Source organism: Alligator mississippiensis, chromosome 3 (genome assembly GCF_030867095.1).
Source record: "Alligator mississippiensis isolate rAllMis1 chromosome 3, rAllMis1, whole genome shotgun sequence".
Lineage (NCBI taxonomy): Eukaryota > Metazoa > Chordata > Crocodylia > Alligatoridae > Alligator > Alligator mississippiensis.
The window spans coordinates 258,358,280-258,373,376 of NC_081826.1; positions in this window are offsets into that span (position 1 = coordinate 258,358,280).

Consider the following 15,097-nt stretch of genomic DNA (forward strand, 5'->3'; position numbering starts at 1 on the left):
AAATTAATATGGGTGTGTGTGGTACATTCATATACCAATGGTCAGAACTTTTTGAAATCAGGCCTTTTTAAAGTATCTTAAACTTGACGCACACAAACTTGACACAGTTGGCCCTTTCACATGAGATGACTGGTGATTTAAAGAAGAAGAAATCCCGCATGCTACCTTTCAGAGGTATAGCAGGGCGGCTCAGCACCTGGGGCAGCTGTGCTACACAGGGTAGTGCCCGGCTGCTGCAGTGATGATTGTATCAGTGTGGTCAGCTGCCACTGAGGTGCCATCTATTTTTATGCCCCAGTGGCCAGGCTGCTGCCCTGGTCACTCCCCTTCAGTTACTTTACAGCTACCTTTCATTTATACAGTAGCAACATCTTTATGGTAGGGACTATAAGACACCATGTTCCTGGCAGCATTTTACATGGTGAATATTAATTAAGATATGCTTTATTTGCTTTATGGTTAACCAGTTCAGAAATGGAAAGCACCAGCTAATACAGTCCATGCATTAAAGTCCATTACTGAAGAAAGGAAGTCTTGCTGTTGTCTTCAAGGGGCTAGCATTTCATCATGAGTGCCTCACCTTAAAATCAGTATTTGGATGGCTAAAATTCTCTTACAGAACAATGCTAACAGGATTTGATGATGTGGCAGGATTTGATGATGTGGCATACTTTGTACTAACTGAGTACTTTGCACTAACTGTTTTAGGGTGCCCAAGCATGTTAGGAGTGACAGGAATGGTCACACAGATGCCTTTTTCATTCCTCAAGCCTTCTGCAGGTGATAGTTGATAGCAATACCTGAACATGTCACAAGTAAATACTTGCTATATCTAATGATATAGGAGGGGGTTGCTTTCTTTCTTTTTAAATGTTCTATCTTGCAATGAGGAAATAGCATGAGTTACCAAAGAGAAAATGCTGTTTGTTCAGCTTCCTTTTTATTAATCAAATGTCATACAGATAAGCCATTCTTAACATAATCACGCTTTTCCCAGGGATTTTCCTATAGTATATTTATATAGTAATATGGGTCTGTGTGGTAAATAAATAGAGTTAGTTGTTATGGCTATTATACTCCCTTTCTCATTTTTCACTGGCTGGTACAGAATGTTAGACCTTGACATGTTCTCAGGAAAACTGTGATTTAAGAGTTCAGATTTTAAAATAGAAATGATTATGGAAAGTAGCGTGGGCCTGATAAAATGGTTCATATTCTAGCAATCTTATTTTGTGGAAGTGTCTTGGACACTGCTGCCCTTTCTAAGTGAATGTTACAGTTAGAAAGTGATTTGTTTACTTTAGCTTTGCTAGTTTTTATTGATTTTGTTTTGGAAGAGAACAGTGCTATAGGGTGTGAGCAATTCTGTGGGCAGGATTAAGCAAAACTGGCACATGAAAGGAGGGAGGCAACTGCTTTGTGATTAAAGCACAAGATTTGGAATCAGGAGATCTGGGTTCTTATTTGTAGTTTTGACATAGCCTTCTTGTGTAACCTTGGAAAAAATGATTGGAAGCACCTAAACCTGATCATACACAGCTGCTGCAAGGACTGCCGTAGGCATTAGGAATTCTTGAGGGGCCCATTGTGAGGTGCACTAGGAAAAAGTCCCAATGTCCCTATGGAACTAAGGGGCATAGGGCCCCAATATCTGTCCTCCTTCACAGCAGCACTATGGTAGAAGGTTGGAGAAAGAAAAGGTTTATGGTTTGAAAAACCAATAATATTTTTAGCTGTGGACATTGAGGTGTTTTGTGGGGCTGGGAGGTAAACTGTCGCTTGGGGAATCATGGGGTTAGGGAAGACAACTGTGCAGGGATGGGTAGAGGCCAAGTAGTAAACATAGGTAAGGTTCAAGGTAAAGGAGTGATGGTTGGAGTACTCCCTAGGATTCTAGAGACTGAACTTGTGTGGCTGGTGCAGGCAGTGAAGAATGTGTATTAGAGGAGTGCTGTCTGAAGGATGTATTTTTGTACATGTAGGTGGAGGGTGGCTATAAAGATAGCACACAGGCATTGTAGTGTTGTTCATAAGATGATTCAAGAAAGGTGCAAATGGCCTCCAGGCCCTAAAAGCATGATGGAAGAAGAACACAACACTTTTTAAAACAACCTTTTCACTTGTGCAGCAACATGGGCCTGGTGTTTCTGGCTTAACAAAAGCTCTATCCAGACATTATTTCAGAGTTCCTTTTCCTATGTACCAAACCTCACAACCCCAGGAACTGGCACAGTTTTCTGGCAAGGGAAGTTCCTACTTTTATATAGGAGATTCTGGGGATTAGAGTCACAAGCCAACAAACTAAGGACAAAGGAACTGGCACAGGTGAATAAACATTAACATACATGTAGGATCTAGGTAATAAATGGTGACACTGGTGAAATCACCCAAGAACAGGGAACACTAATACTGTAGTATATACACTTGAGACACCTTAAACCCTTCCACAGTAAATCACCTCATGTAGATGCACCCGCTCTGTCTGTAATCATCTTAGCCAATTTCTTGAGCACTCTAAGATGAATCTCATCTGGTTATGCTGATTTGAAAACATCCAGCTTGCTTAAGTAATCTCTTACTCGTGATTATTATTTACTCCCCTATCCTTGCTGTTAACTGTGCTTGTCAACTGTAACTTTTTTTTTTGGTCTTAGCTGATGCACCAGGATTTGAACACAAATTGCCACAATTTGCCTTAAGCCAAGTCTTTTCAATGGGGCTGTAGGAATAGATCCTTTGCAGACTGGGCACTTGTTAACTGAGCTATACTCACATCCTGTTTGTAACTCATACCTCCATTTATGTCATAGCCAAATGTTAACCAGAATATGGTGAGGCTAAATTCACTAACATGGGTAAAGTTTTTAGTTCCTTGGGTAGAATCACACAGTCACTAGCTGATACTGTGTGTTGGGAAACAATTGCTGAGTATCAGTTTGAGGGGTAGGAAGGAAGAAAGGAATTTTTATTTAAAAAGTACAGCTCTGGTTACATTTGGGTTTTGTTTGGTCTCTTATTATTTCACTTGTCAGACTAAATGCAAACGTCCCCATCTCCATACATAGTCAGCTGTCCCTGTGAATGAAGTCTTTGGGCCAAGAATTTTATTCTATAACTTCATTCCAAATGTTATATGATCAAAAACTCTTCTACTTGGGCTCTGCTTCTTTTTCAAGGACTGATCATCTATAAAACAGATTTGATATGCTCTTTATTTTCCATACAGCAAGGTTATGAGTTACCTAGGGTTTTTACAGCAATCTACAAGAAACTGGGTGTGTCTATATGAGGCATTTACTGTGGATCTGACTAATTAACTCTGCATTAAAAAGTCACCATCTACATGTGCAGAGATGACCTGAGCAGGTTGTGGGGCCTGGGGCAAATCAGCCTGTGCAGGGTCCTGCCCCTGGATGTGAGGAAGCCAGCAGCAGATTTGGTGGCGGGGGGTGTGGGGTGGGCAGGCGAGCAGCCAGAGGCACTGGATTTGGCGGCCAGATGGGGCAGGGGTGCGCTGAGCAGCCAGAGGTGAAGCTGGCGGCATTGCGGAGTTGCTATGCTGCTCTGTCTGGCTCCCCGGGGCCCCTCAAAGTGTGGGGCCCGGGGCAGTTGCCCCGATTTGACCCCCCTAGGGATGGACCTGTACACATGTGACCCTGTTGGTCACAGTAGATTAATAAACATCACCGCAGAGTAGTCCAGCTAAATATAAGTACTACCCTGCGGCTGTATTCTTTTGTGAGCTGCTGAGCACATATAGACAGTGACAGGAATATCTGGGGCATGAGGATGCTTCAGCATGGGACTAGCCAGCAGGCAGCCCTGCACTGAAGTACCCTTGTACCCCCAGCCAGCCTCTTTGCAGCATATGGAGCTCAGTTGGAGCACCTTGAGCTGGCTGGCTGGCCCCCTAGATCCTCTGCCAACCTGTGCTGCTCCTACCAGGCTCCACAGGCTCCACATGAATAAATATCCAGGAGCAAAAAACTCAGGGGCAATAAGCTCTGGAGTTTATTAGTGCACATTAATTGTATGTGTAGACATGCACACTGAATATTGAACAGTCACAGACTGAATCTTTAAATAACATTCATTACTTAATTCATCATCTCCAGAATGCATTTCTGTGCAATTGTAGTAGATCTCAGTGATTTCATTCAAAAGTGTATAACAATGCTATTCAGATTTCATTCATTTTGATTTCTTGACAGCTGTTTAGCATTATCTAGTCCTATGTATTGACAATTTCTGCTCATGAGTTCTATTGCATGAAGGTAAACTTATTTCTCAGATCTTTTATTCAATTTAACTGAGTAGCATTTAACAACATATTTAAAAAGAAGCTTGAGAACTAATATTAAAAGGAATTTTTATTAATGTCATTTAGCAGTCCAAAGATGGTGAGTGAAGGACATTTTCCTGTCACATCTAAGAAGAGACAAGGGGCTTATTAGGAGTAATACTTATTTTAAATGCTATTGCCTTTGGCTGGGAAAAAGCATATAATTTCTCTATAGTACATAATATTAGATCTATATTAAATGGACTGTTTTTAAGAATTTGTAGTATTTAGCATTATCTTCATATTTTTTTCTTCTACTTCTGTGGTACTTGCTAATGTTATTGGGCTTGTGTCTGACTGTTTTTACTTTGGTGTAACTCAGCTGATACTGACTGGGTTAGTTCTGATTTACATCAATGTAAGATAAGAACTAGGCAAAATGACTTCAGTAAGATAACCTGGGAAACATGATTTGGTATTTATTTTTCCTTTGTATTCTTCTGCTTGAGGGTATTTTTTTCCAATGTTCCTTCCTGCTGACTTCCAGTAGAGGTTTCTTGCCTTATAAACAAATGGATTGATTTCCGATAGGGACTTTTACTTCCCTGAAAAAAGATCCCCTCAGGGAAAATTGGCAGTTCTGTCTGTATATATTTTCTTATTTGCATTTGCTTGGAGGGCTTGGAACCCAGAGACAAGATTTACGTCAACAAATCCCTCTCCCTCTTATCCAATTTAGCTGTTTTAACATAATACAATCATTTTCTAAATCAAACTGATGGAGCGGTTCCTAAAGGCATTACACAAACTGTATATCTGGAATCATATTCGACTTCTTTTATTGCATTAGCACCATGCTTGAACTTTTCAAAATGTGTATTGTGTGTTGCAGTAGTTCTCAAGATATTTGGAACATTTTACAGATAGAATCTGTTTTTAACTTGGGTATGTTGGATGCATTATATAACAAAGTTTGTATTGAAATAATTTTTTAGTAATGTGGATCAAGCAGAAGCCAAAATAATGAAGGAAGGGAGGGCATACTCTTTCCTTCATTTTCCAAGCACTTGTGGGGAATCCCAGTTGTGTACTCTTATCATAGGATGGGCCAGAAGATTCTGACACCATTATTCATGTTGTGCTGCATCTTCCTCAAAGTGTCATGGGCTTTGGTGAGGCTTTACCTGCAGCAGGTAAAATAAATCTGGGGGATCAGGTAGCCCCTTTGCTCTCTGCGCCCCTGCAGAACCTTCTCTCTGAGCCCATGGAAGTGAAGAGCAAATTTGAAAAAACTGACCTTGAAATAAACATAGCTGTAGTAATTGGCATAAGTACCTATAAACTTAATTAATCCAGAATTGATACATTTTACTGTTTTTTGAAACTGCTGCAAGTTTTCACACAGTTACTCCATAAACACACTTTTAAGCAGTACTTTAACATTTACTTATATACAATTAAAAAAAAAAAATTTGTATCTAAGGCCAAATTAGCCAAAACTAATTCCAAATCCAAGAGTCCAGAACCAAAAGTGGCCTTACTACCGGCAAACATCCTCCACCCACACCTGGAGTTTCAGATGTTTCCAAAACCTTTGGTGGGCATCCTACTTGCAGACCCAAGCTGGGAGGCTTGGGGTTCAGATGCCCCCTAGTTTGGCTTGCCCCTAGCCATAAGGCCCTTGGAGCAAGCAAGGGAGGAGACTCCCATTTCCATAAACTGGATTTAAAGCTGCTGCACCTTGGCGGGTACTGAACCATGCCAGAAGAGCAGTTCTCCTGCAAAGCGGTTCAGGAAAACTGCCTTCTTGGACACAGATTTATGGTGTCCAAGTTAAGAAGCCACTACGCTTGATCTGAGCCTTCAAGAGGCTAAGAAGCAATACAGTGCAAATTATGCATGATATTAGTCCAAAACCAAAGGCTCATGATTTACCATATAGGACATTGGGCTGGGCCCCAGCCGAGTCAACAGAATTTCAAGCAACAGTGACCCACAGCTTAGCACTGCTCTGTGTGTGTGTGTGTGTAGCTCAGATATTGCCCACAAAGGATCCATGTGCTAATTAGCACTCATGACTGGCACAAGGTGTTCTTGTCATGAGTCCTTGGATCCTCCAGAAATGTATATGCAGATGAGGCATAGAGCAACCTGGTCCAGCTTCAGCTCATGGAGGGTGGGGCTACACTAATCATATGTAACAGGCTGAGATAGGGACTACAGAGAAATTCTGGGTGAACTGTTTAGGGCCTGGTTTGGTGATGTTTGCCAGAAATTAAAGGCAGGTGAAGAAACAGGAATAATTGGAAATGGGAAAGCAGCTCAACTAACAATGGTATTCAGGGAGTGATGAGAAAATGGAAATATATTCAATATAGTGGCTTATCATTAAGGCTGTGCGAAGCTTTGGTCCCTGATTCAATTCAGCGGAGATTCAGCCTGATTTGGTGGCCAAATCTCTGAATCTGAATTGAATCAGAGGACCCTTTAATCTCTCCGAATGGAATCAAAACCCTCTGAATTGATTCAGAAAGATTCAGAAAGATTAAAAGATTTGAACATAGAGACAGCTTTAAATGTTTTTTCTACATATGTCTAGGTAGCAGGTGGCTTGTGAATGCTATGATACTGGGCCACATGGAGTGTCCCACAGAAGCACGGGGGGCTTCCCAGTATGCTCGGCAGCAGACCCGGAAGTGGACCAGAAGCACTTCTGGTCCGCTTCTAGGTCTGCTGGGGAGCATACTGGTGGGGGCCTCCACACTCCTCTGGCTCAGCGACTGGTGCCTCCTGTGTCTGGGGGCATCTGGGGTCCACCTGCAGCCAATCACTGAGCCAGGGAGGCACATGGGGGCCCCCCAGTGTGTTTCCTGGCAGACCAAGAAGTCCGGTCCACTTCCAGGTTCGCCGCCGAGCACATGGAGGGCCCCCCTGCACTCCTGTGGGGTGCTCCATGTGCCCCAGCATTGCAGCATTCATAAGCCATGCCTGCTACCTCAAGGTATGTAGACAAAACTTTTAAAGCTGTGTCTATGACTGAGTCGCTGATTCTCTGAATCAGCATCAAATCTTCAGATTCGGCCGAATTGAATCAGGGACAGTGATCTGAATCAATAAATCAAATCACTGTCCCTGATTCGGGTTGAATCCAAATCTGAATCAAATAAAGCCTGCTTTGCACACCCCTACTTATCATGACTTGAAAAAGAGTAGGTGCTAAAAGGGACTGCGTTTAATGAGCACCACCATATATTTTATTCAGATGGGCTGCATTGACCTATTCTTGTGGTAGGTTCCTATCAGCATCTTGGCCTTTTTGGCTAAGATCAAATGTTTAGGGGCCACACAAAACACAAACAAATAAACAAAAAGGTAGGTTCCCATTGGCATACTTGCCCAACATCGGCTGTATGTTTTATAGTCATGCTTCATGTCGGCTGCATTTAATCAACATCATAGATGGGTTCCATTACTAAGTACATGCTATTTTTAGCAGCAGTTCAAAGACAGACAATATATTTGATTTGGTTTCCTTGTATGTGAATGTAAGATGAGGGTTTTTCCCTCCGTGCTGATTGGAGAGGAAAACCTCATTTTATGTTCGAGTAAATATGGTAAAATACTAGCATGGAAGATTTTTAAAGATCCAAATGGAATCTGCTCCTATCTGTAACTCTGCAAATCTCTCTCATTTTTCTTAGACAGATTAAATAAATAATAGAATTAAAGAGGTATTAGATTCCAGCTTGGTCTAGTTAGGATGTGGAAATAATAGATTTTCCTAGGCCTCATGCTCCTCCCCTACAAAAGCACTGTCTAGAACAGAACTGAGACACATCGACAGTACATCATGGGGAAGCTTCTTGCGTTTGAGTCTTGTGTGCTGTGTATGTCCTGTCTATGGGTTTAGACAGGACTCCAGCTTCCCATGTTGTGATCTGGCACTTTTCAGGAGCATTATATTAATTTAACATGCAAAACCAAAACAACACCAACAGTAAAAACCTTAACTTTGACTCTTACATTAATAGTATCTGAATTTTTGCATAACAAATCCACATATAATATGTGACAACCTAAGGATTTTGGAATGTAAACCTGTGCGGTATTTTTTGGCTCAGAACAATGATCAAGTACATTAAAATGGGGATATGGGGATATTGCTACCTGCAAATGATTACTGGGTTCAGCATGTAGTCTCAGAAAATAGTGTGCACTTGGTAAACAGTCCTTATCTTTAGATAATCTTTGTGTTTTTCCTGGAAGCCATTACCAGCAAGGTGCTGAAAGGCATTAGCTGATCTCAAGTCCCATTGCCATGAAACGTGCTTAGTGTCTAACATATTGCAAGGATGAGCCAAGACAAGATCTGTGAGATCCATGTGAAGTGGAGATGAACCCTCCTATATTCTAAGCACACAAAGAAAACATAATGGGGAGATAAAGAGTTGTAACATATGCTATTAAATTAATGCTCAGAACAATATGCTTTGCAAAAATGAGAAGTTTGTTGAGTTTTAAAGATGCCTGATATGAAGAGAAGATTCCAGCTGACACTGCACTAAAACTGTCTAAATGGACTGCTGAAATGCACCAGTCCAAGATATTAATTGTTATTAAGACTGTTTAAAAGTCCTTTCCCTACATGCCATTGACTGCTCACATGAGCAATTTTACTTACAGTCCAATCTTTTCTTTACTATCGATTATAGTAGGAAAGAGATAAAAAATATGAAACCAGTGTTGCAGAGAGTAGATCAGTGTATTAATACTCCCTTTCTAAATTAGCTATTTTAAAATTCAATAGAAGAACATAAAAAGCTGGTCTCAGAGAGAGAAAAAGCCTTTGATACCCTCTGTTCCAAAGGTAGCCCTCCCCCCCCCCGTGGTTTTTCATTACCACACTTTTCATGAAACCCAAGAAGTTAGAGCAGGTGATTTGACCTCTTACCAGGTGATTTGATCTCTTACCAGGTGAGTCTAACATTTTTTACTTGGATAATTGTATACTGCTGATATTTTGAACTGCAACAAGTTGCACTTACTTCTTACATATATTTACATTAGCTACATTTTTTAATGTATAATTTATCTGAATGTTAACACGGAATTTTTAGATCAATACCATAACACACCATGATCTAGAGCTTACCCTGTTCACAGATTCATGCCTCAAAGTCCCATTGAATAGGAAGATATTCCTCACATTCATAGTTTATGGAGATGATGCTTGTAAATTACATTTAATTTTTCAGGGTAAGCTAGTTTTTTCCTGGGACAGATATTTGTTTGCACAGAATTGTCCCAAAGTAATTATCTCTAGGTTCTCTTTCTCAAGGCAACACCTGTGAACAGGGTAAGCTCTGAAAACTCCTTCTGCCCTAAGGGAAAAACGTAGTGACTAAATGATACAAACCTGTGAACTGAGGTAAATCTGGCCTAAACCTAAACATTTTATTCTGGTTTCAATCCAGGTTAATTTTTTTTCAGGGTAAGCTAGTTTTTTCCTGGGACAGATATTTGTTTGCACACAGTTGTCCCAAAGTAATTATCTCTAGGTTCTCTTTCTCAAGGCAACACCATTAGCATAGTGTTGTACTTTGTGAAAAACACCAACTAGCATGAGACTCATGGCCATTAAATCCCACTGTGCTGTCAAAATATCTGAATCATAGAAGTGAAAAGATTTACTTGGTCAACTACACCACCAGTTGTTCAATGTAGGACTATCCATGAATGTTCCCTGACAATGTACAGCAGATACAAAGAGACTACGAAAAACTTTCTACAGCATTCATCCTACATAAAAAGAAGAAATGGAACAAATTACTCCAACAACAAGCTCCCCAGCCACGAAACAACCATCAGAGGAACAACACCAACACCTTACGACCTTCCAACCTCAGACTTGATGAAACTGCAAGCAGCAACCAACCCACAAATATTATCAATCTCTCCACACACACGCTTACCAAAACTGAAAAATCTGTCCTTTGTAAAGGCCTAAATTTCTGTCCAGAAAAATACCCTAATAAAATACTTCAATGTGGAGAACTAGAAGAATTCTTCCGACGCCTGCGCCTCAAAGAATATTTCCACGACCACACTGAACCCACTCCCAACAACAACTCATCCTCTGACAACATTCAAGAAAAGATCAATGCCAAAAAACCCAAAAAACCATCAGATTGGACACCTCGCAGTGGACGAAACCCTAACCTTCACCGCTTCAGGGAAAGAATGAACAATGAAATAATCAGCAACATGCACCACCACAACAACCTCTCTCTACCGGAGAAAAAGGCCATAGAATCTCTAAGATCTAACCACCAAATAGTAATAAAACCAGCAGATAAAGGAGGAGCCATAGTCATCCTAAACCATGAGGATTACATAAAGGAAGCAAACAGACAGCTCTCTGACACCACCTACTACAAAGAACTACAAGAAGATCCTACTCCCCTTTTCACCAAAAAACTCAACAATACCATCAAATCATTTCCACCAAGATTACAAGAAAAACTACAGACCTTGATCCCCCCACTACCTAACCCAGGGACTTTTTACATGCTCCCTAAAATCCACAAACAAGGGAACCCTGGCAGACCTATCATATCCAACCATGGGACCCTAACTGAGGAAATATCAGGTTTTGTTGAATCCATCCTAAAACCGCTTGTCACCCACAGAGCAAGTTTTGTCCAAGACACCACAGACTTGCTACGGAAACTTAAAAACATAGACCACCTTCACAGCAACACACTCCTAGCCACCATGGGCGTTACCAGCCTATACACCAACATCCCACACCAGGATGGCATCCATGCCTGCCTTACATATCTACAGGAACAAGATTACAACCCAGAATACAGACCCAAAGATATCACCGAGCTTATACGCTTCATCCTCACACACAACAATTTCACTTCTAATAATCAACACTTCCTCCAGATGATGGGAACAGCTATGGGCACTAAAATGGCCCCACAGTATGCCAACCTTTTTATGAGCCACCTGGAAGAAGACTTCCTCAAGAACTGCACCATCAAACCCTTGCTGTACTTACGATATATCGATGACATCTTCATCATTTGGAGTGAGAACCTGCAATCTCTGATTGAGTTCCACCAGAAATTCAACAGTCACCATCCCTCCATCCGACTTTCTTTAGAATACTCCAACACCAACATCCCCTTTTTAGACACAAGGATCAGTATCCAGAAGGGTAAAATACAGACCACAGTATACAAGAAACCCACAGACCAACATACATATCTGCACAGAACCAGCAATCACCTGAAACACACCAAAAAAGCTGTGATATACAGCCAAGCCCTCAGATACCACCGCATCTGTACTGAAGAGAACACCCGGGATTGCCACCTCACCAATCTTAAAAAGGCTTTCACCCAGCAAGGACACTCCTCCAGAGAGGTAGATCGCACGTTTGAAAGAGCCACCTGGATACCACGTGAAGAACTGCTGCAGTACAGAAGAAAAACACCCACAAATCGCACACCGCTGGTTATGACCTATCACCCATCCCTTGAACCTGTACGGAAAATCCTCAAAAAATTGCAACCCATATTAGAAAAAGACCCTATTCTTAAAACGATCTTCCCAGAGCCACTCATCCTAGCCTTCAGACAAGCACCGAACCTCGCCAACCTCATCACCAGAAGCAAATTTCCTCAAGCCCAGAACACACCAAAAGGATCCAGACCGTGCCAGGACAAGAAATGCAAAACCTGCCCCCACATCTCCACCACCTTCACTATTACTACACCCCACAACAGAGCCATCAGCATCCCAGGATCTTACAGCTGCACCTCCAAGAATGTAGTATACCTCATCCAATGCACCAAATGCCCTGATGGAAGATATGTAAGAGAGACCAGACAACAACTGCGCACCAGAATGAATGCACACCGGAAATCCATCAAAGACAGAAACACCCAATTACCGGTGGGGGCACATTTCTCACAGGAGGGCCACTCTCTCTCCAATCTCTCAGTCCTGATCCTCAAGGGAAACTTACACAACACTTCCCAGAGACGAGCCTATGAGCTCCATTTCATCAACCTGCTGGATACTAGAGATCAGGGACTAAACATAGACATTGGATTTTTGATACATTACAATCTGCCTGGCAACTGACTCCCCAGCCCAGCCCAGCCCAGCCCAGCCCAGCCCCTGGCTTGTTTACTTTTCATTCCATCCAGGAAGAGCACACACCAACTGCTGCAGCGTCCTTAGCCTGACGAAGGGTTTTTGAACCCGAAAGCTTGCTTAATAACTATTCTCCAACCATTTGGGTTGGCCTAATAAAAGATATCAAATTCACCCAAGGAACCTTGTCTGCCTATATCCTTAGACCAACACGGCTACAACCTAAACCCTTGCCTACTATATGAATTTATACCTCCTTTGTCCGCAGTACTTGTAAATGACCCAGATACATGAAGCTTCCATCACCTGCCTCAGGAAATTTATTACATTTTCTTGGTGCTTAGATATCAAAGGAATAGAAATGCACCAGGAAGACCATGTGGCTACTTATATACATCATTCAATTTGTCCTGATATTCAGTAAAATTTTCCCTTTCTTTATTGAACGTCATGTCACATCTTATATTATTTTTCTTCCCAGTTGGTATTTGTACTCTCAAAATATTGGCAGATTGTTATTTTGTCCTCCAGCCCTCCACCAGCCATCACTTAGCTCCAACAAACACTAATCTTTATTGTGTCTAGCAATGCAGTTAACGGTCAAAGTTGCATTATCCTAGGTACTTGATAGGAAGATAATCTAAAAGGCAGTCCTTGCCCCAGAAGTTTACAGTTTACAGTTTACATGATAGACATCTAGATGGGTGAAAAAGACATATAAGTTAGGATGACATTTTGATAATTATTCTCCCCTAGGGAAAAAATCCTAGAAAATCAGTGCCTCCAGTCCCATGAATGTTCTCTCCATTCATAGTCATTTGTTAATATTTTTTTTAGTGCCTGGACGTGAATGAAACAGATGGGACCTGGTGAAGCGGGGCAGAGTGGGGCTGGGCAGGGAAGCACGGTGCTGCTGCTATGAGCCCCTCACTGCCATAGAATCATAGAATCATAGAAGTAGGGTCGGAAGGGACCTTGTAGAACTTCAAGTCCGACTCCCTGCCTGGGCAGGAGAGAAACTGGGCTCAAGTGACCCCAGCCATGTAGGCATCGAGCCGCTTCTTAAAGACCCCCAGGGTAGGAGTCAGCACCACTTCCCTTGGAATTTGGTTCCAGATCCTAGCTGCCCTAACTGTGAAGTAGTTCCTACGGATGTCTAATCTAAACCTACTCTCCAACAACTTGTGGCCATTATTTCTTGTTATCCCAGGGGGCGCTAGGGGAAACAAGGTCTCCCCCAAGCCCTTCTGGTCCCCCCTAGTGAGTTTATAGACGGTCACAAGGTCCCCCCTCAGCCTTCTTTTGTGAAGGCTGAACAGGTTCAGGTCCTGTAGCCTCTCATTGTAGGGTCTGCCCTGCTGTCCCTGGATCATGCAGATGGCCCTCCTCTGGACCCTCTCAGTGTTGTCCACATCCCTCTTGAAGTGGGGTGCCCAGAACTGGACACAGAACTCCAGCTGTGGCCTGACCAGTGTCATGTAGAGGGGGAGGATCACCTCCTTGGCCCTACTTGAGATGTACCTGTGGATGCACGATAGGGTCCGGTTAGCCCTGCCGACCGTGACCTCGCATTGTCGGCCCACGTTCATCTTGGAGTCAATGATGACCCTGCACTTGTCTGTACTGAAATGCATCCTGTTTTTGTCAGTCCACCCTTGCAACCTATCCAGGTCTTGCTGCAGTCTTTCCCTCCCTACTAGCGTGCCCACCTCACCCCAGATTTTGATATCATCAGCAAATTTGAAGAGGTTGCTTTTCACCCCACCGTCCAAATCGCTGATAAAGAAATTCAACAGCGTGGGCCCAAGGACTGAGCCCTGGGGGTCTCCGCTGCCCACTTCCCCCCAGGTCAAATATGACCCGTCCACCACCACCCTCTGAGTACAACCCTTCAGCCAATTAGCAATCCATCTGACTGTGTATGCATCGATGCCACAGTCGCCTAGTTTTTTAACGAGGATGGGGTGAGAGACAGTGTTAAAGGTCTTGCTGAAGTCCAGAAAGACTACATCCACGGCGACACCTGCATCCAATGCTTTTGTGACCTGATCGTACAAGGCAGTCAGGTTGGTCTGACATGACCTGTCCCTAATGAAACCGTGCTGGTTGCCCCTCAGCATCACCCCTGATGCCAGCCCATCACAGATGTGCTCCTTGATGATCTTCTCAAAGAGTTTCCCCAGGATTGAGGTAAGACTGATGGGCCTATAGTTGCCCGGGTCCTCCCTCCTCCCCATCTTAAAGATGGGGACCCATGGCAAGATGGACCCTGCCTGCCTAGCAGCAGCAGGCGGCACAACTCCACACTGAGACCCCAGCTGCTGCTGTGTGGGTAGGGGGCACCTCACTATGGCAGCACAGGACTTGCAGCAGTGTCACCAAGCTTCCTTGCCCCGCTCTGCTGGGTCTTGCCCACTGGGCTGAAGAGCCCCCAGGGAGAGGGCAGCAGGACAGGGAGCCCCAAGCCTGCAGCAAACAGCCCACATCCTCCCCCCTGATGGGCTCTGCTCCAGCCATGCCGCCTATCGGGGAGAAGAGCTGGGCTCTGCACTCCGCTCCCTGCCGGGGTAGCAGCAGCCACCATCTCCTGCAGATGGCAGCCAAGGTTTGGGCGTTGCTGCAGGGGGCTGTGGACCGGGGTTCCTG